Raw genomic sequence first — 19,839 nt, 5'->3', positions numbered from 1 at the left:
TCTCTCCATTCTCTCCATCCGGAACGGGGCAGGACCTGCTTGGAGACACAGAGGGGGGACATGGAGAAGACTGGCAGTGCCCAGCTCCGAGGCCCAAGGCCTTCCAACTGTTAGCCCTAGACAGGTGAGCCTGAGAAAACCCCAAGCTCTTCTGTGGAGGGTGCAGGGGAGAGATAGCCCTCCCCAGGAGGCTGTTGAGACCCCCTTTTCTCCACTCCCCAGTGGGGTGCTTGCTCTGGGACTCTAAGCTACAAGGGGCTGAGGAACCCCACGCCCAGCATCTAACCCATCAAGGAAGAGAAAGGGATTTGTTGTCATTAATCTCTTAATAATGGCCTCATGTCTCTTTGGTACTGTTGAAAGAGGTTTGGTACATCATCCTTAGTATAGTTTCAGAGACAAAGATCTGAGTGCTAATATTAGAGAACAAGGCTAAGTAACATGCAAGATGTTAACTGAAGGGGTACTCCTAGGAAAAACAGGCCTTTCTCAGGGAGTTCCCAGGCAAACTTCTGGTGGTAATAGATAAGCTAAAAGATGTTACAGAGAGAGCTTGGAGAGAATCCTAGCAGATCCCTGGACATTGACATTCAGGACTGTCCAGTCTAGCCCTGTGAGCAACCCTGACCTAAAGCCACCAAGTGGCTGTCCTGTGATCAGCTCAACATGAGAACAGGGGCTTTTGCTCATTATTATATTCAGGTATTATATTCCTACCGCACAGTCTGGCTTATGCAACTGGTTAGCAAAGAGGCAAAATTCAGAGACAGAGTTGATCATGAGTGTGAATAGACTCATTTTAATTGGCCTTTTCCTTGCAGAACCAATGAACATGGACTTGAAGCCCAGTTTTCCTAAATTCTTTAACTCTGGGCTCTTTCTGGGTTGGGTGAATATGTAAATAGAGGGGTGGCTGGCTGGCTCAATCGTGGAGCATGCAACTCTTGATCTCGGGGTCATGAGTTCAGGCCCTACACTGGGCATAGAGGTTACTTTAAAAAAATAAAATGAAAAATACTTTATTTAAAAAAAGATGCAAATAGCAAAGGACGCTGTTACAGTCTAAGAGAAATGTACCTTGAAACCATGACCTGCCCTTGAGCCCCCCATCTCCCTCTCCCCACTTCTAGTTTCTTTCCTCTGAATTTAGAGTCATTGCCTTGGCAACGCTTGTTTCCATGGTTTCCTCCGTGACAATGATCCCCAAACCCCTCCTCTCTCTTTCCTCCTGACAGCAATGGGTGATAGGGATCCTCCGTGTGGCCACTCCATGTAACCATGGTAACGATGAGCTGAGCCTTCATGTATCTTTTGTGAAGAGAGCTAGGGAATAGAAGCTTTTGGAAAGGACAGTTGGGGGAGGGTCCAGGGCTAGAACTGCCCTTGTCATAAAGAGGAAGTTAAGGGTCTTGTCTTGATACTAGCCTGTAGGATTCAGTTCAAACATTGTTGAGACCCTATTTTAAGCATGACAAAGTTCCAGGGAAACAAAGGTATACAAGACATAGCCCCTAATATTGAAGGGCTTATAGTCTAGTGCTGGGGCTCATGATGCTACTGAAACTCTGGCATAGATGGGGCCACTAAAGGAGGTGGCCCTTGAGAGCACTATCACGGTCAAGCATTTGTCCATTCCAAACATTCCCTCCAGCCAAGAACCGAGAAAAGACTGACCAGGGGGATCGGTACTCACATTAAGCCTTCTTCCAAACTGCCATCAGAGTTTCTGTCTTGGAAAGGGTGGAATTTTAATGCCCCTTTCTTCTGCAGAAGTGTAGGCTAATGGCAGAATACTTAAATAGGACTATTTGGTGCAGGGAGAAAGAAAAACACAGACCTGCCCAACTCCAGTGCCCCAAGGGGCTGGAATGATCTCCATTTGCAGGGATCACCATCACCTACCTGCCACAGGCCTTCCTGGGAAGTGATGTGTCTGCTCTTACACTGAATTGGAGGGCCATCATCTCCATCCATCCAGAGTTTTTACTTGTCACTGAAAACGCAAGACAAAGGAGCAGCTCTGAAAAATTAAAGTAGAAAATCAAACAAAACTACCAGGGGCACCAAAGTTGGACAGAATGAATCCAAAAGCTAGGACGTATGTTGATCATGTAGGTAACGCAGCTCTTCCCTCCTCTAGCTTCCCATCCTCGCCCCTGACAGTTTCCCTAAATCCCTAAAGGTGGGAACCAATTCTGAACTTCTAGGAGAAATCACAAAAATTCCCTGGACCCTTGGTATGCTGATACCAGTCACATGCACTGATGTGGAAAGATGATCAAGGTACATTTTTAAATAAAAAGAAAAGTGCATAGAACAACGTACTTTGTGTTCAAGTAAGCTACAAATAACTAGGTAGCAAAATTCGCTCTTGCAAGTGAAATGCAATCTGGATTAGCCAAAGTTCTTGGGTCCTAGAACTCTGAATTCCATCCTTTGCTACTGGAAGAAACTAAGGCAGATTCAAATATTCTAGGTACCCTGTTCACTCAGCTAGTCAGAAAAGGATAAATGGCATCCTCTGATTGGTTGACAAAGCGATGCAAACTAACCAATGAAATAATGCTTCTCCTTTCCTGGCCAATAAGATCTCAGTTCTCTTCTTGAAAGGAAAGCAGACCCTTTGTCCATAAAGAAAATGAGCAGAAAAGGAGTAATAATTAAACAAAACAAAACAAAACAAAACACTGTTGCTATGGGGCTATGGGACATTATTGATGTGATCAATGATAGCTGCCCCAGAGAATTCACAAAGGAGGTACTTCTTTGGGAAGAAAAGTACAAAAAGCAGACCAGCTGTCTGGTCTGTATTAAAAAGAAGTTTCTATAGTAACATGTGAGGGGAAAGAATTTTAATGTAAATCTTCCCCAAACTAGCCAGTCAATGGAGAGTAATTTTGACCTTCAATTTAGATTGAAGTTATAATGACTAATTTTTTTTTTTTATATTAGCAATGCGTGAAGGAAAAGGCAAGGAAGAGAAAATGAAGTGTGTGTTTACTGATGCAGGGCATCACAGATATTGATAGGATAGTTCCTGTCTGAAACAGAGATCTCCCTGTTGTCAAATTATAGCTCAGTTTAAAACCAGGTTTTATTTTGGAAAGGGAAAGTTCAAGGTTCTGAAGGAAAAGTATTCTAGGTGAAATAGTGCACAGAACACAAGTTGTCCTATTAACTTACTAGTGATGTCCCTTTAAATCATTCTGAGACTGTTACAACTGCCTTTGGGAAAGGATGGGTAAAATGATTTCCCACAGATATTGCAAATGAACACAGGTGGGCAAAGCCGACAGATGAAACACGGAATCAGTGTTTGTCAATCAAGGGAAGGGAAAAAGATCAGAGGATTGGAAATATTAAGTGCTGATTTGCTCACTATGAAGGCAGGCTGGAGAGGGAATAAAGGGAAGAGAATCTTGAAGAATCAAATGCAGGTGGAACACTAGTGGAAATTTGCTAAGAGGGCTGCCTTTCTACCAACCTGTGCTGTGTGGTCTGTGGGGAGAAGTGAGAAGACAGGGTGATCTAGAATTCAGCTTCCCTCTCATGGAGGAGTTGTCTAGGGAGGAAGGAACCACTGCCAAGCCAAGGAGAAACCCTCTCTTTGTACCAGAAACAGCTTTGGATAATTTCTCTGAGTTCCTTGAATTCATCCATGAAGAACAAATATGTTTTACTCATTTAAAGGAAAAAAAAAGAGGGGGGGAGGAAGATTGGCCCCTCCGTCTAAGAGACTAAATGAAAGAGAGAGAGAGAGAGAGAGAGAGAGAGAGAGAGAGAAATCCCTAATTGCAAATCCCAGAGAAATGGCAGGGTAGAATATGATTACCTTGGTGAAGGGGGTGGGGGAGAGAGTGGAAAGGGTTGCCTTGGCGAAAGGTAGCTGCTTCACTGTGAACCTTGACTTAAAAAGAAAAATTCACCTGCCAGGATTTCCTCTTAAACCCCCGAGATCTTACAGGATTGGTTGTGTCTCCCATCCAGCACGGGGAAGGCAGGGGCTCTCCAGCAGATAATTTAAAGAATCCAGGTGCTCAAGGATAATCAGTGACCCAAACCCCTCCACTCACTGTAACCAAGGCAACAGGAGGCTGGGGCTGGTTGCCTGGCAACTACACTAGGGCCTCGGTCCTGTCCCCTCCTCCCCCATCTCCGTTAGCCCTTTTGTGATAATGTCTTCCCCTCCGTGGCTTTTTTTCTCCTTGGCAAAAGAGTCATCCTGCTCCTCGTGCAAAGGGCACTCTGGGCTCCTTTGGTTAAAATTGAGGACCTTGACGTTCATTTTGCACAGATTTCACCTACCCAGATATTCAGACTCAGATTAAATAGGCTTTCTTACCTCGGCCTCAATATCTCAAATCTCCCCCCACCCCATCCCTTCATTCACCTGTGTTAGGGCATTCGGAGATTGTGGAGTGAGAGAGAAGGAAGAAGTGGGGGTGGGCGGGGGTGCGAGAGAGAAGACGGCTTGGATGTAGCGATATGTCACAGCACAACAGTGCCCGGGGTTCCCGGTAGATCCACTTTCCAGCTTGCCCCTGAACTCACCATTTCCAGGCGCGCCTCTTTTCGCTTAGGCACCCTCCCGGCAACTTGGCACCAAGTTGTATTCCAACTGGTCTTCGCGAAGGGGGGATAGAATGCCCTCCCAGAATCTGACACCTAACCTCCTGGAGAAATGGGAAAGGTGATCCCCCCCACCCCTCGGCGAACCCTGCCTCATCTCCTGGCCTCCACCGTGTGGGGTCTGAGGAATTTAGCTCAAGCTGAGTCGGGCTGGGAAGCCGAGTGGCGCGCGGGAACCCACTCCAGGGGCTCTCCGGCCCGGGCGCTGTCCAGCCTCTGGTGCTGAAGCTGGAGGCTCGGATGCACCGTTCAGGGGCTCTGGAGACCCTCCAGCTGCCGGATTCTGACCCCTGAGGCCGGAACCCGAAGGGTAGGCACCCTTTGCGGGGGGTAAAAAGGCGAGACTAGGACGTGTCTGCAACAGAAATGCTTTTTCGGCAGACCGGGCTGCCTCTGAGGCGGAATCCCCGGCGCCTCTCCCTTCCCTTCCCCGAATTAGTGTAATTATTTGCCGCAATCGCGGCGTGGAGAAAGAGCCCCTTGCCCTGGGATAATTATCCAGTGGCCTCCCGGCAATCCCCACGTTTTCCCCTTCGGCACTGGGTTGCCTGAGCGTCGGCAGGCAGAATCCCGGGACTCCTGGCGCTCAGATCTGGTGGCGGGCAAGGCTGCGAAGGGAAGTCTGAAACACCGAACCCCGCCGCTTTTCTGCATGTTAACAGGTCTGCTGCACCTGCACTCTGAAGGGCGATCAGAGTCGAGACCAGGTCACTGTAGGGTGGGCTTGGGGAGACCGGCTTCGGAGAGAGCGCACTCCCAAGGCTGATGCTGCCCTTCGCCGAGCGGACGCCTGACTCAGCCTGACAAGCCAATGTCGCCGTCGCCGGGCTGGTGGGTGCGAGAACGAAACGCCCCCGCAACTCTAGGGGCCGCAGCACTCCGCAGGAGCGCTCAGCTGCCGGGGTGCGGAGCCGCCTCCACCTTCCCAGGCGCCCTGGCCGCGTTCCTGCCTCCTGCTGAATTTGTCAGCAGGCACGGCACCTGTGGCAGATGCTGAGCCCACCGGCCCCCCCTCCTCCGGCCCTAGGAAGCAGCCCCGGGCTCAGCCTCGCGCATCTCACCTCCAGTTGGGGGCTCCTCCAGTCCCGAGTCCCGGCCCTGAGGGGGAGGATTGGACCGCGGACACTGATCGGGGTTTTTACCTGACTTGGGTCGCCACCGCCAGGAAGGAGGACAGAGACAGCTGCGCTCCACTTCTTTCTCGAAGAAAGCCCCCTCCCCACCCCGCCTTCGGCTCGTCGCTTCTTCCCCAAGAACTGCGGAGCAGGGTCGGGCTGGGTGGGGGGAGGTTGGGGTTTGAGGAAGGTATTTTGTGAAGCACCCCTACTTGCCTCTCTCGGACAATCTGTTCTGTCCCAAGCGGTGGTCGCGCCGCCAGGGCGGGAGGCAGGTCAGCAGTCGCTCCAGGTGCTCCGGGTGCAGACACAGTCGCCAGGGCTGCAGGGGCCAGGGGAGAACAGCTGCTTTAAAGCCGAGACCAACCCACAGGTGGCCTGTCAGGGCCACGGACGTCCATGACGTCATCCAGAGGACGAGTGGAGAAGGGAAGTTGGTGGTGCTGGGGGTGGTCACCGCGCTTCACATCAAAAGTCCCCTGTGGCCATGGCAACAGCTCGCGGAGGCCCGAGCACCGGCAGCCCGCCCGCCCCCTTTTCTGTCTCTTGCCTCGCTGTTGGGCTCCGGAATCCCGGGATCCCGCGCTCGGCTGCGGTAGAAAGTTGGGGGGGGGGTGTCCGGCTTTAGTGCAGAAGCCAACATTTCCCGCCCCGCACGAGGCCCTAGAGCTAGTCCCCGGTCCAGCTCTCTGTCCTCACCCCTGTTCCGCGGTCCTGGCTGATGAGCAGGTGAGCAGAGGGGCTGCCTGGCTTCAGGGAGACTCCCAGAGGGAGATCACGCAGAAACTTTCATTTCCACAGGGACATTCCGCATCCGTCCTCTTCCCTCCCACCGCCCCACCTTGGCAGGTCGACCCCCGGCCACCTGACCACAGACAGATTGTCCTTCCTGAATTCAAGAATGTGATCGCTCACCCTTGTCACCCACTCTTTCACCGACACTCGTGCCTGAGTGAGCACACCCAGGGAGCGCCCACACAGATCCACCTGCCCGAATCCTCATCGGTGCACGGATAAACCAAGGCTCCATTGCTTCAGAGAGCAGCCAAATGGATGAGAAAGTAGCAAATCCACCACGGAGCCAGTGTGCATCTAGGGTTTCATGCTTGTGGCCAGGGAGCCCAATGAGGCACGGAAGTGTTAACTGGGGTCTCACAGATTAAAAAAAATATTTTTTTGGAAGTACTTGTCAACAAGATTGAAAATGTTCACATAGGAATCTAGGCATCCCATGTCTCTTGCATGCAGTGGCATAGCACTGACCCCTGTAGAAAGAGCTGGGATCCAGTCCAACCTAAACCTTCCTCTCCTATTTGTCAGTGTCACCGAGGCCATTAATCATCAGCCATTTCCTTTTTTTTTTTTAATAGTAAAGAGGAAAGTGAAATATTTTTGTCCCCTTCCCACCTGCTCACTTCCTTAATGTCACCTGTCGGGACGTGTAATCATGTGAGTTTTCTTCCCCCTGTGTCCAGCAGGAGCTGGTAAGGGCTTCACTCAGGCAGAAATTCTTGCTTCACTACTTACTGGCTGGTGCCCTGCAGGTCCAACCTTTGACTGACAACAGACATCTGTGCTGCCTACATTCAGACAACACGGGGCGTAGGGTAGGTCCTGCTAATAAGGTTGGTTTTTCTTTTTCCTCTTACATTTTCGCATTTCAAAATATTCAGGTGTCGGAAACACTTAAAAGTTATATTTTTCATTGATCACCATCCAGTCACAAGAAGACAACTACTGTATGATTCTGCTCATATGAAGTACCCAGAGTAGTCAGATTCATAGAAACAAAAAGTAGAATGGTTGGTTGCCAGGGCAGGGGGAGGGGGGATGAGGAATTATTGTTTAATGGGTGCAGAGTTTCAGTTTTGCAAGACGAAAGAGTACTGTGAATGGACAATGGTATAGTAGCACAACAGTGTGATATATTTCATCTCGCTGAGCTGTACATGGTGAATTTCATATTACATGCATTTTACCACAATTTTAAAAATATTTTAAAGAAGGTGGTTAGTTCTATTGTCTAGCAAACTTTGAGTTGTTCTGTTCGGAGGCAAAAAAAGAAAAAAAAGACTCAGGAGGACAAATGCCAATCGTCGCTGCATTTGTTTTCAATGATTTGTTCAACAAATACTTAGGGGTGCCTGGCTCGCTCAGTCAGTAGAGTATCTCACTCTTGTTCAACAAATATTTGTGGAGTACATGGTATATACTGGACAGTACACTGGAGCCAGAAACACAAAGGTAGTGGGATAATCAGTAAAGTCTAAGAATAAATATACTTAACTTTTTGTAAGTTCTTCAAAAGAAGGAATAAGAACCACGATGAAAGAATAGGTGATCATTTTTTAAAAAGGTGGATTAAGGGCCCCTGGGTGGCTCAGTCAATTAAGCGTCTGACTTCACCTAAGGTCATGATCTCGCGGATCATGGGTTCGAGCCTTGCATCGCGGTCTGTGCTGACAGCTCAGAGACTGGAGCCTGACTCAGATTCTGTGTCTCCCTGTCTCTCTGCCCCTCCCCCACTCATGCTCTGTATCTCTCTCTCTCTCTCTAAAGTAACATTAAAAAAATTTATACAAAAAAACATAGATTAGAGAAAGAATTTTTTTTTTTAATTTTTCAACGTTTATTTATTTTTTTGGGACAGAGAGAGACAGAGCATGAACGGGGGAGGGGCAGAGAGAGAGGGAGACACAGAATCGGAAACAGGCTCCAGGCTCTGAGCCATCAGCCCAGAGCCCGACGCGGGGCTCGAACTCACGGACCGCGAGATCGTGACCTGGCTGAAGTCGGACGCTTAACCGACTGCGCCACCCAGGCGCCCCTAGAGAAAGAATTTTTTAAATGAGATTTAATGGATAGATTCAACAACAGATTACCTCGGCAGAAGAGAGAATTAGTAAACCCTTTGATAGTGCTAAAAAACCCCCTTGAATTTAGCAAGTAGATAAATTTATAGAAAATAAGAAAGAGATATTAAGAGGCAAGAATGAGTAAATGAGAAGGCCTAAGGTATTTCTATTAGCTATTCTAGAAGGAGAAAATAGAAGAGGGAGAGAGGCAGTATTAGAAGGGAAAATGCCTAAGAAAGTTCTGGAATTGATTAACAAACAAAAGTAAAATACTCTTTCAGTTAAATCCACTAGTTCTGAGGGGAATAAATAAAAATAAATTTATACCTAGAAACCTAATAGTGAACTTACAGAAAATCAAACACAAAAAGAATTGTTTTTATTTTTACCTAGCTACAGTTAAGGTCAAAATTTTCAAAGTGCTACAGGGAAATAAGTGTCAACTCAGAATTCTATACCCAATTAAACAATTCAAGAGTAAATTTGGCTTTTTAAAAATTTTTAAAGATTTTTTTATTTTTAAACTTCACACCCAATGTGGGACTGGAACCCATAACCCCAAGATCAAGAGTCACACGCTCCACCCACCAAGCCAGCCAGATGCCTGAGTGTAAATTTGAAAGAAAGACTACTTTAAAGAACCTAAAACAGGGTGGGAGGGAGGAGAGAGGGTAGGTGATGGGCATTGAGGAGGGCACCTGTTGGGATGAGCACTGGGTGTTGTATGGAAACCAATTTGAAAATAAATGTCATATTAAAAAAAAAAAAAGAACCTAAAACTATAGAGCATTTTACAGTTTTTTTTCTTTTTCCTCTTTTTTTAAACAATTTTTTTAATGTTTATTTCTCAGAAAGAGAGAGAGCAAGAAAGAGGGAGACTGAGCACGAGTGGAGGAGGGGCAGAGAGAGAGGGAGACACAGAATCTGAAGCAGGTTCCAGGCTCTGAGCTGTCACCACAGAGCCTGATGTGGGGCTCAAACTCATGAACCAGGAGATCATGACCTGAGCCCAAGTCGGGCACTTAACCGACTGAGCCACCCAGGTGCCCCTAACAGTTTTTTCATTGCAAGAGCCACAAAAGAATGGGCTTGGATAATAAAAGTATGGAAGCCAAAAGGAAGGAATGAGATGAAGGACGCAATGATGACAACTGGAGATTAGACAATATGTTGACAAATCCAAAGAGCACTGACTACAAAATACAGCAATAATAATTTCTAATTTGGAAGGTGGAACCAAAATAAATGAAATAAATGAAAATAAATGAAATAAATAAATGAATATAAATCTCAAGATACTGTGAAGAATGAATAGGACCACATGGAAAATGGAAGGGTAGCTACAGATTCTAAGAGTTTGACATTTCTTGTCTTATTCCAGTACATTTTATTATTAGCTTGATATCATGCTAAATCAAATGTGTGTGTTAATATATTAAGAAAGCAGCTAAAATGATAGAAATTATAGGTTTAACTTCCCGACGAGCAGAGGAAAGAGGATAAGATGGCAGAAACTCTTAATATTACTAATCACAGTAAATTTAAGAGTACTGCATCTTCCAGCTAAAAGACAGAAATTTTCAGACAGCTTTAAAAATTCAGCTGTTGCAAGAGACATACATAGTCACACAAATATAGAACCGTTGAAAGTCAAGAGTTGAGGAAAAAGTCTATGTAGCCAATATCAACTAAAACAAACCTGGTGTAAAAACTAATGTAGAATTTAAAGCAAAAAGTATTACATGAGGCATGACTTAATGATTTTAATGATAGGAAGTAATTGGTCAGGAAAATATAATTGAATTGGTGAATCTTTAAGAAAATCTACCATGCTCTGCCCTAAAATGCATAGGACATCAAGTTCAGATGGTTAGACTTGCAAATTCTGCCATAACTTTGAGGAACAAAATTTCTCTATATTACAGAACAAACTTGACCATGAAAAAAGAAAGAAGAGAAAAGAAAAGGAACAACAACATCACAAGAAATATGGGAAATAAATGTATAGAGCAATCTAATTTATAAACATAGGTGTAGAAAATCAATTTTTAGTAAGCCAAATTTATATAATAAGAAGGTAATATAATATTAGGTAATATAATATTATAAGAAGTTAATATAATATTATAATATAATAAGAAGGTATTCTACGTGTTAAGAATTTTTAACATTTGGAAAATCTATTTATGTAAATTCATTCAACTTTCATCGATGAAAAGGAAAACATCTTATGAGCAATGAATAAATCTAGAAGCACTTGATAAAATTCAGTATTGATTTAAGAGAAAACTTTTTAGTCAACCTTGAATGAAAAGATATTACTACTCCTTAATAAAGGGTATCTACTCACAGCTAGCATCACATGTAACACTGAAGTATGAGAAGCATTCTCTTTGAAGACAGGAATATGACTGTAATCAACAGTGCTGGATTGCACCATGAAAATGACCAAATTGTCCCCATTTCAGAGTATAGGATCATTTAGACAGAAAATGGAAGAGCATCTACAGACATGCTATGAACTAATAAGTTTGTTTGCTATAGTATTATTGTCAAAAATCAACAGCACAATTGAGAAAAATCAATGCAACTGAAAGTTGATTCCTTGAAAAGATCATTAAAATTAACAATTCTCTAGCTAGGCTGACTACGAAAAAGAGAGAAGATTCAAATTACTAAAATCAGGAGTGAAACATTATAATTTTTATTAACATTATTATTAACCTTACAGAAATTTTAAAAAACATTATAACAATATGAACAACTGTATGTCAACAAATTAGATAACCCAAATGAGACTGGAGAATTCCTAGAAGCACACAAATTACCAAAACTAACTCAAGAAGAAATAGAAAATCTGAACAGACCATAACAAGAGACCAAATCAGTAATCAAAAAACTTCTCACAGGGGCGCCTGGGTGGCTCAGTCGGTTGGGCGACCGACTTCGGCTCAGGTCATGATCTCACACTCCGTGAGTTCGAGCCCCGCATCGGGCTCTGTGCTGACAGCTCGGAGCCTGGAGCCTGTTTCAGATTCTGTGTCTCCCTCTCTCTCTGACCCTCCCCCGTTCATGCTCTGTCTCTCTATGTCTCAAAAATAAATAAACGTCAAATAAAAAAAAAATTAAAAAAAAAAACAAAAAAACTTCTCACAAAGGAAAGCCCAGAACCAGATGGCTTCCCTGTTGAATTCTACCAAACGTTTCAAGAATTAATACCAATCTTTTGCAAAGTCTTCCAAATAAAAAATAGAGGAGGATGGAGTGTTTCCAAACTCATTCTCTGAGGCTATTATTACTCTGACATCAAAACCGGACAAAGATATCATAAGAAAACTATAGACCAAAAGCCCTTATGAATATAGATGCAAAAATTCTCAACAAAATACTAGAAAACCATATCCAGCAATATATTAAGAGGATTATACACCATGGTCAAGAGGGATTTATTCCAGGAATGCAAGAAATCAAAATAATATCCCATATTCATCAAATAAAGGGTGAAACCCATAAGATCAACTCGATAGATATGAAAAATCTTTGGGCACAATTCCACACCATTTCATGATAAAAACTCCCAACAATCTAAGAATAGAAAGGAACTTCCTCAACCTGATAAAAGGCAACTACAGAAGATCCACAGCTAACATTTAATGGTGAGAGACTGAAAGCTTTCTTCCTTAGATCAGGAGCAAGATGAGGAAGTACACTCTCACCATTTATATTCAATATTGTGTTGGAGTTTCTATTCAGGGCTATTCAGCAAGACAAAGAAATCAAAGGATTAGAAAGGAAGAAGTAAAACTTCTTTATCTGCAGATGACATGGTCTTTTATATGGAAAAGTCTAAGGAACCTACATACACACACCAACATTAGCATAATGAACAGATTCAGTAAGTTCACAAAATATCAATATACAAAAATCACTTCTATTTCTAGCAGTGAACAATCCAAAACTGATATTAAAGGGAACAATTCCACCTTCGATAGCATCAAAAAGAATAAAATACTTAGGAATAAATTTAATGAGACATGTGTGGAACTTGTACAACTGAAAACTGCAAAGCGTTGCTGAAAGGAATTTAAAAATCTAGGTGAGTAGAAAAATATCCAATGTTCATGAATTGGAATAATTAATATTGTTAAAATGGCAGTACTGTCCGACTTGGTCTATAGATGCAACATACTCCTTATCAAAATTCCAGCTGTGTTTTGTGTTATTGTTTTTTCAGAAAGTGATATGCTGATCCTCATAATCATATGGAAATACAAGGGACCCGCAATAGCCAAAACACTCTTGAAAAGGAAGAACAAAGTTGGAAGGACTCATACTTTGCAGTTTCAAAACTTATGGCAAAACTCCCATAATCAAGACATTATAAAGATAAATATAAATCAAGGGAATAAAATTGAGCGTCCAGAAGTAATTTCATACATTTATCGTCTGTGATTTTCAGCAAAGGTCTCGAGATAATTCAATGGAAGAAAGAAAGTTTCTTTAATAAATGGAGTTGGGGAGCACCTGGATGGCTCAGTTAGCTGGGTGTCCGACTCTTGGTTTTGGCTCTGGTCATGATTCCAGGGTTATGGGATCGAGCCTTGTGTCAGGCTCCATGCTGAGCGTGCTGAGTTTGGAGCCTGCTTCAGATTCTCTCTCTCTCCCTCTGGCCCTCTCCCCTGCTCATTCAGAATAACAAGGAATAAATCTCATAATGATAGAGCACTCATTGAGGAGATCCTAAAATTTTATTGAAGGATATAAAAGAAGATCTAAGTAAATGGAGAGACATGATGTGTTTGTGGATATGGCAATGACATTACAATGTTAATTTTCCTAAATTAATTTATAAATTTATTGCAATTCTAATAAAAAGCCAGGAGATTTTCTTGTGTGAACTTAACAAACTGATCTTAAATTTTATATGAAGATGGCCAAGAATATGACGATTAAGGAGGGAGACTTCTCTATCAAATATCAAGGTTTATAATGAAGCTATAGTAATGAGTACTGTGCAGAACAGGCACAGAAATGTTAAAATAGGCTAACTGAATAGAATAGAGAGCTCAGAAACAGACCTACAGGTATATGGAAAACTGGTCTATGGGTATTTGGCAGTTGGAACATTTGTATGAAAACATTTATAAGGAAAATAAAATAAAAGTAGTTTCTAACCTCATACCATACCCTAAAATAATTTACATTTGGAAGTAAAAATAAAAATGTGGTAAAATTTTGGAAAAAATAGGAAAATATATAGAAACATATCTTTATGATTTCATGACAGTGAATGATTTCTTTTTCTTTTTTTAAAAAATTTTTTAATGTTTATTTTTGAGAGAGAGGGAGACAGAGCATGAGCAGGGGAGGGGCAGAGACAGAGGGAGATAGAATATGAGGCAGGCTCCAGGCTCCAAGCTGTCCCCACAGAGCCGATGCAGAACTCAAATTCATGAGGTGTGAGATCGTGACCTGAGCCGAAGTCGGACGCTTAACCGACTGAGCCACCCAGGCACACAGACAATGAATGATTTCTTAAACAAGACCCAAAAAGCACAAATAAAAAAGAAAAAAATTCAATTATATTTACCTTTGAAATTTTTGTAGAGGCAAAAGATATCAACTAACTTAAAATCAATTTAAAAATTGGGAGAACATATTTGCAAAGTGTATCGTCAGTAAGGAATTAATATCTAGAATCCCTCAAGAACTTCTATAAATAAGTAAGAAAGAGATAAAAAAAATATTGAAAACTGAGCAAAGTACATAACCAGGCAATTCATAGAAAAGGGCACTCCACAAGCCCCTGGGTGGCTCAGTTGGTTAAGCATCCAACTCTTGATTTCAGTTCAGGTCAAGATCTCACAGTTGTGAGATCAAGCCCCACGTTGGAGCATGGAGCCTGCTTGGGATTCTCTTTCTCCCTCGCTCCCTGCTCCTCTCCCTCATTTTCTCTCTCAAAATAAATAAATAAATAATAAATAAATAAATAAATAAATAAATAAATAAATAAATAAATAAACTTTTTTTTTTTTTTGAGGAAAAGGGCACTCCAATGGCCAATAAACTTCTGAAAGATGCCCAAACTGACTAGTCATGAGGGTAATGCAATGAAAACAATTAAAACAACCAATCACACCCATCAAATTGGAAAATTAGCCAGAGTAATAATTCCAGGTGTTGGTGAAGATATGGGGAGACAGGAATTTTTAGACACTTGTTGGAGGTATAAATTGCCATAGTCACTTTGGAGAGTAATTTAGCAACATCTAATAAATTTGAAGGTGTGTCTATCCTTCAACCCAACAACTCTCCTTCTAGGTACATACTCTAGAGAAATTCTCATACTTGGTCACAAGGAAGCATGAGAAAAATGGTCACTGCAGCACTGTTTGAAGAGTAAGACATAGGGGCGTCTGGCTGGCTCAGTTGGGAGACCATGGAACTCTTGATCTTGGAAACAACTTAAAAATCCATCAGTAGGAGAATGGATAAGTAAGCTGTGGCCTATTTGTGCAATGAAATACTAGTTCAGTTAAAAAAAAAAACATAGATCAATTAATTTATAACTCCATATTTATCATCTCGGATGTCTAGAAAACGTGTTCAGGGAGAAAAGCAAGTTACAAAAAGATTCAGAAGCTATAAAGTGAATATCAGAAGTAAAGCATGCGTAATGCCATAGATTATCATGAGAAAATATAGATGCAGTAAATGTTTAATAACAGACAGAAGGATGGGTTTATTTATTTATTTATTTATTTATTTATTTATATGAAATTTATTGTCAAATTGGTTTCCATACAACACCCAGTGCTCATCCCAACAGGTGCCCTCCTCAGTACCCATCACCCACCCTCCCTCCCTCCCACCCCCCAGGATGGGTTTAATAACACAACTTTAGGATGGCAATCACCTCTAGCAAGGAAGAGAGGAAGTGTATCTGTATCATTTTTTAAAAGATTTTATTTTTTTTTAAGTGATCTCTACACCCAATGTGGGGCTTCAACTCATAACCCTGAGGTTAAGAGTGGCATGGTCCACTGCTTGGGCCAGCCAGATGCCCCTGTATCATTTTCTTTCTGATTTAAAAGCATCTGAGGCAAGCAGGTTAAAAGTTGTTAAAACCAGGAAATAGATAAGTGGCTATCTTCTGTATTTTCTGTATTATACATATCTTTGAACTATTTAACAATTTGCTTTTAAAGTAGACACAATCCCTGCACAAGGTTGTTTGATGGTAGAAATTGATGTTTGATTTTGGGGAACCGTTCAATTCCTGGGTCAGAAATTCTCTTTCCTCAGATGAGAATGGTGACCCTTCTTTTGCTACCTGATAGGGTTTTGGTGAGCATCAGATACACCCACACTCGAGAGAGCACTTGGAAAACTATAAATTCTGCTTAATGCTGATACTATTGTTATCACATAAAATGAAATGGCAAAAACATAATTAGCTAAGAACGGCTCAGTCTGAGATTTACAGTTAGAGCACACACTAATTTTGAATTAGGTTATAGATAAAGAGAAGGTACTCAATTTCCCCTTCATGTTTCCCCAGGGTGTTCTAAGCAGTGCAGATAAAGGCTGCTTTCCCAGGGAGGCAGGTGAGAAGGTCCTGGGCTTAACTGTAAGCATAAATCACTCCTTTGGCAATCTACCAGACCATCTATCAGAGGGGCCTTTTAGTGGAAAATGCCAGAGGCAGCAATCGAAGGCAGCTCTTAGAAGTGATTAGTCACAGAGGGGAGTCATTGGAGAGAGGATACAGGTGCATTCTTTGCATTCTTGGGACAGGAAGGCCATCAACACTTGCCTGTGAGCAGCTCAGTCTCTCCCACCTTTGGGCAAGAAACCAACTGCTTCTGATTCGCATTATTGTTGCTAAAATGATCTCAGCCTTTTAGATAGATTGGGAGAAACCAGTTTCCTGGACAAATCTCAGTAAAATCATTGTTTTGCCATCATCAGGTGGAAATCTTGTTAAGAGTTCCACAGCCCCTGGCACCTTAGCTAGGATTTCATTCTAAAATAACATTCCCTCTACAAAGTCTTCTAGCTCCACGCACTTGGGCTCAATGGCCTTCATGAGCTTTTGACTCAAGGAGGCCCAGGGGTGAACTGCAGGACGTTTACATATAATCTCTTAGTTGACCTACAAGATGAAGTGGGGACTCCTTCTGTAACTACCAAGAGTCCCATCCAACCATTCGGAATTTGTATTAAATGTAAAATTTTTTGAAAATAGATTTTACATTTGAGGGCACTTTTAGGTTCATAGCAAACGAGCAGAAGGTACACGGTGTTCACTGATCTCCCCTGCGTCCACGTGCACAGCCTCCTCTCTAGCCACATTCCCCACCAGAGGGGCCGTTTGTTACAACTGATGAACCTACACTGACACGACACGTTATTAACACCCAAAGTTCATAGTTTACATTAGGGTTTATTCTTGGTGTTGTATACTCTGTGTTGTACGTTTTGACAAATGTATAATGACCTGCATTATAGTATCCCAAAGAATAGTTTCACTGCCCTAAAAATCCTCTGTGCTCTGCGTGTTCATTCCTCCCTCCCCGCCAAGCGCTAGTCTTTCTACTGTTTCCACAATTCTGCCTTTTCCAGAATGTCAGGTATATGTAGACCTTTCAGGTTGGCTTCTTTATATATGCAATATGCATTTCCGTTTCCTCTGTGTCTTTTTAAAAATATTTATTTATCTATTTTGAGAGAGAGAGAGAGAGAGAGAGAGAGAGAGAGAGAAAGAGAGAGAGAGCCAGGGAGGGGAAGGGGGGGGAGAGAGAATCCCAAGCAGGCTCCAAGCTGTCAGCACAGAGCCCGATGTGGGGCTGGAACTTATGAACCATGAGATCATGACCTGAGCTGAAATCAAGAGTCTGTTGCTGGGGTGCCTGGGTGGCTCAGTCGGTTGAGCGTCTGACTTGGGCTCAGGTCGTGATCTCACAGCTCTGTGAGTTCGAGCCCCGCATCGGGCTCTGTGCTGATGGCTCAGAGCCTGGAGCCTGCTTCGGATTCTGTGTCTCCCTCTCTTTCTGCCTCTAACCCACTCGCATTCTGTCTCTGTCTCTCTCAAAAATAAATAAACATTACAAAAAAAAATTAAAAAAAAAAGAGTCTGTTGCTTAACCGACTGAGCCACCCAGGTACCCCTCCTCTATGTCTTTTTATGGCTCGATAGCTTGTTTCTTTCTAGGGCTGAATAATACTATTCCACTGTCTGGATGTGCCATAGTTTATCCATTCACTACTGAAGGACATCCTGATTGCTTCCAAGTTTTGGCAACTAGAATAAAACTGCTTTAAATACCTGTATGCAGGTTTGTGTGGATATAAGTTTTCAACTCATTTGGGTAAATAATCAAGGAGCATGATTGCTAGATCTTATGGTGAGTGTATGTTTCATTTTGTAAAAAACCACCAAACTATTTTCAAACAGTGGCTCCGTCATTTTGCATTCCCACCAGCCACGAATGAGAGTTCCCGTTGCTCCCATATCTTCACCAGCCTTTAGTGTTGTCAGTGTTCCAGATTTTAGCCATTCAAAGAGATGTGTAGTAGTATCTTATTTTTGTTTAAAAAAATTTTTTTAAATGTTTATTTATTTTTGAGACAGAGAGAGACAGAGCATGAACGGGGGAGGGTCAGAGAGAGAGGGAGACACAGAATCTGAAACAGGCTCCAGTCTCTGAGCGGTCAGCACAGAGCCCGACGTGGGGCTCAAACTCACGGACCATGAGATCATGACCTGAGCCGAAGTCGGACACTTAACCGACTGAGCCACCCAGGCATCCCTTATTTTTGTTTTAATTTGCATTTCCCTAATGGCATACGATGGGGACATATTTCCATATGCTTATTGGTCATCTGTGTATCTTCTTTGATAAGGTGTCTGCTCAGGTTTTCCCTTTTCTTATTAAAAAAATTTTTTTTTTGAAAGAGAGAGTGCAAGCAGGAGAGGGGCAGAGGGAGAGAGAGGGAATGAATCTTAAGCAGCCTCCATGCCCAGCACGGAGCCTGATGCAGGGCTCAATCTCACCACCGTGTGATCATGACCTGAGCCAAAATCAAGAGTCAGGCGGTCCATTGACTGAGTCACTCAGGCGCCCCTCCTTTTCTTATTTTTGAGTCCCAATAGTTCACTTATATTTTGAATATACAGATATTTATCAGACATTTAGAAAATATTTGTCAGATGTTTCTTTTACAAATATTTTCTTTCAGTCTGTGATTTGTCTTCCCATTCTCTTGACAGTATTTTTGGCACAGGAGAACATTTTAATTTTAATGAAGTCCAGCTGATCAATTATTTCTCCTAGGGATCATGCCTTTGGTGTTGTGAGAAAGTTTTCACCCTGCCCAAGGCCATCTAGGTTTCCCCTGTGTGATCTTCCAGCAGCTTTATAGCTTTGTGTTTTACACTTAGGTCTAGCATTAATTTTTGTGAAGCTTATAAGGTCTGTGTCTAGATTCACTCATGTGAACGTCCAGTTGTTACAGCACCATTTGCTGGGAAAACAAAACAAAACAACAACAACAAAAAAAACCCTACTTCTATCTTTACAATCAAATAAAACTCCCAGTAGGCTGAGTCATTTTCTGAAATTATAACATTGCTCATCAAACAGAGATACCAAAAGAGCATTTTCAGCTCTTTTCCTTTTCTGTTTATTATGTTTTATCAACCTCCCTTCTGCTCCTTCCTTCCTTCCTTCCTTCCTATTTTTAAATAATTTTAGACTTACAGAAAAGTTGCAAAAATAAAAGGGAGAATTAATGTATATCTCTTAGTCAGCTTCCCCTGATGTCAACTACTTATATAACCACAAGGCAGTTACCAAGGCCAGAAAATTAACATCTTTACAATACTACTAATAAAACTACAGACTTTATTTGAATTTTGCAAGTTTTCCTACAAATGCCCCTTTTTCTTATTCTAGAATCTCACATTGTGTTTGGTTGTCTATCTCCCCGGTCTTCTTGGATCTGTGGTGGTTCCTCATTCTTTCCTTGACTCTCACATCCTTGATACTTTGGAAGAGCATTGGTCAATAACTTTGTGGAATATCTCTCCATTTGACTTTGTGTGGTGTTTTCTCATTGACTGGACTGAGACCATGCATTACTGGGAAGAATACTCCAGAAGAGGTCGTGTGTCCTTCTCAGTGGATTCTATCTGAAGGTACATGACGTTTTCTTATTACTGATGATGTTAACAAAGC

At 42.5% G+C, this 19,839-nt stretch overlaps 1 long non-coding RNA gene across 1 annotated transcript; it reads left to right on the top strand.

Moving 5' to 3' along the window:
* Positions 1-13,112, top strand: LOC124517384 (uncharacterized). The gene is made up of 3 exons (XR_006963433.1): positions 1-124; positions 7,220-7,351; positions 12,834-13,112. It is a non-coding gene; the product is annotated as an uncharacterized LOC124517384 (long non-coding RNA).
* The last annotated feature ends 6,727 nt before the right edge of the window (positions 13,113-19,839 follow it).

This window comes from Lynx rufus, unplaced genomic scaffold (genome assembly GCF_022079265.1).
Source record: "Lynx rufus isolate CCGP_SWC_20201006 ecotype Redwood Valley unplaced genomic scaffold, mLynRuf1.p SCAF_21, whole genome shotgun sequence".
In the NCBI taxonomy this organism is placed as follows: Eukaryota; Metazoa; Chordata; class Mammalia; order Carnivora; family Felidae; genus Lynx; species Lynx rufus.
The sequence above is the reverse complement of the archived record's forward strand: the minus strand, read 5'-3'. Positions and strand labels throughout refer to the sequence as shown.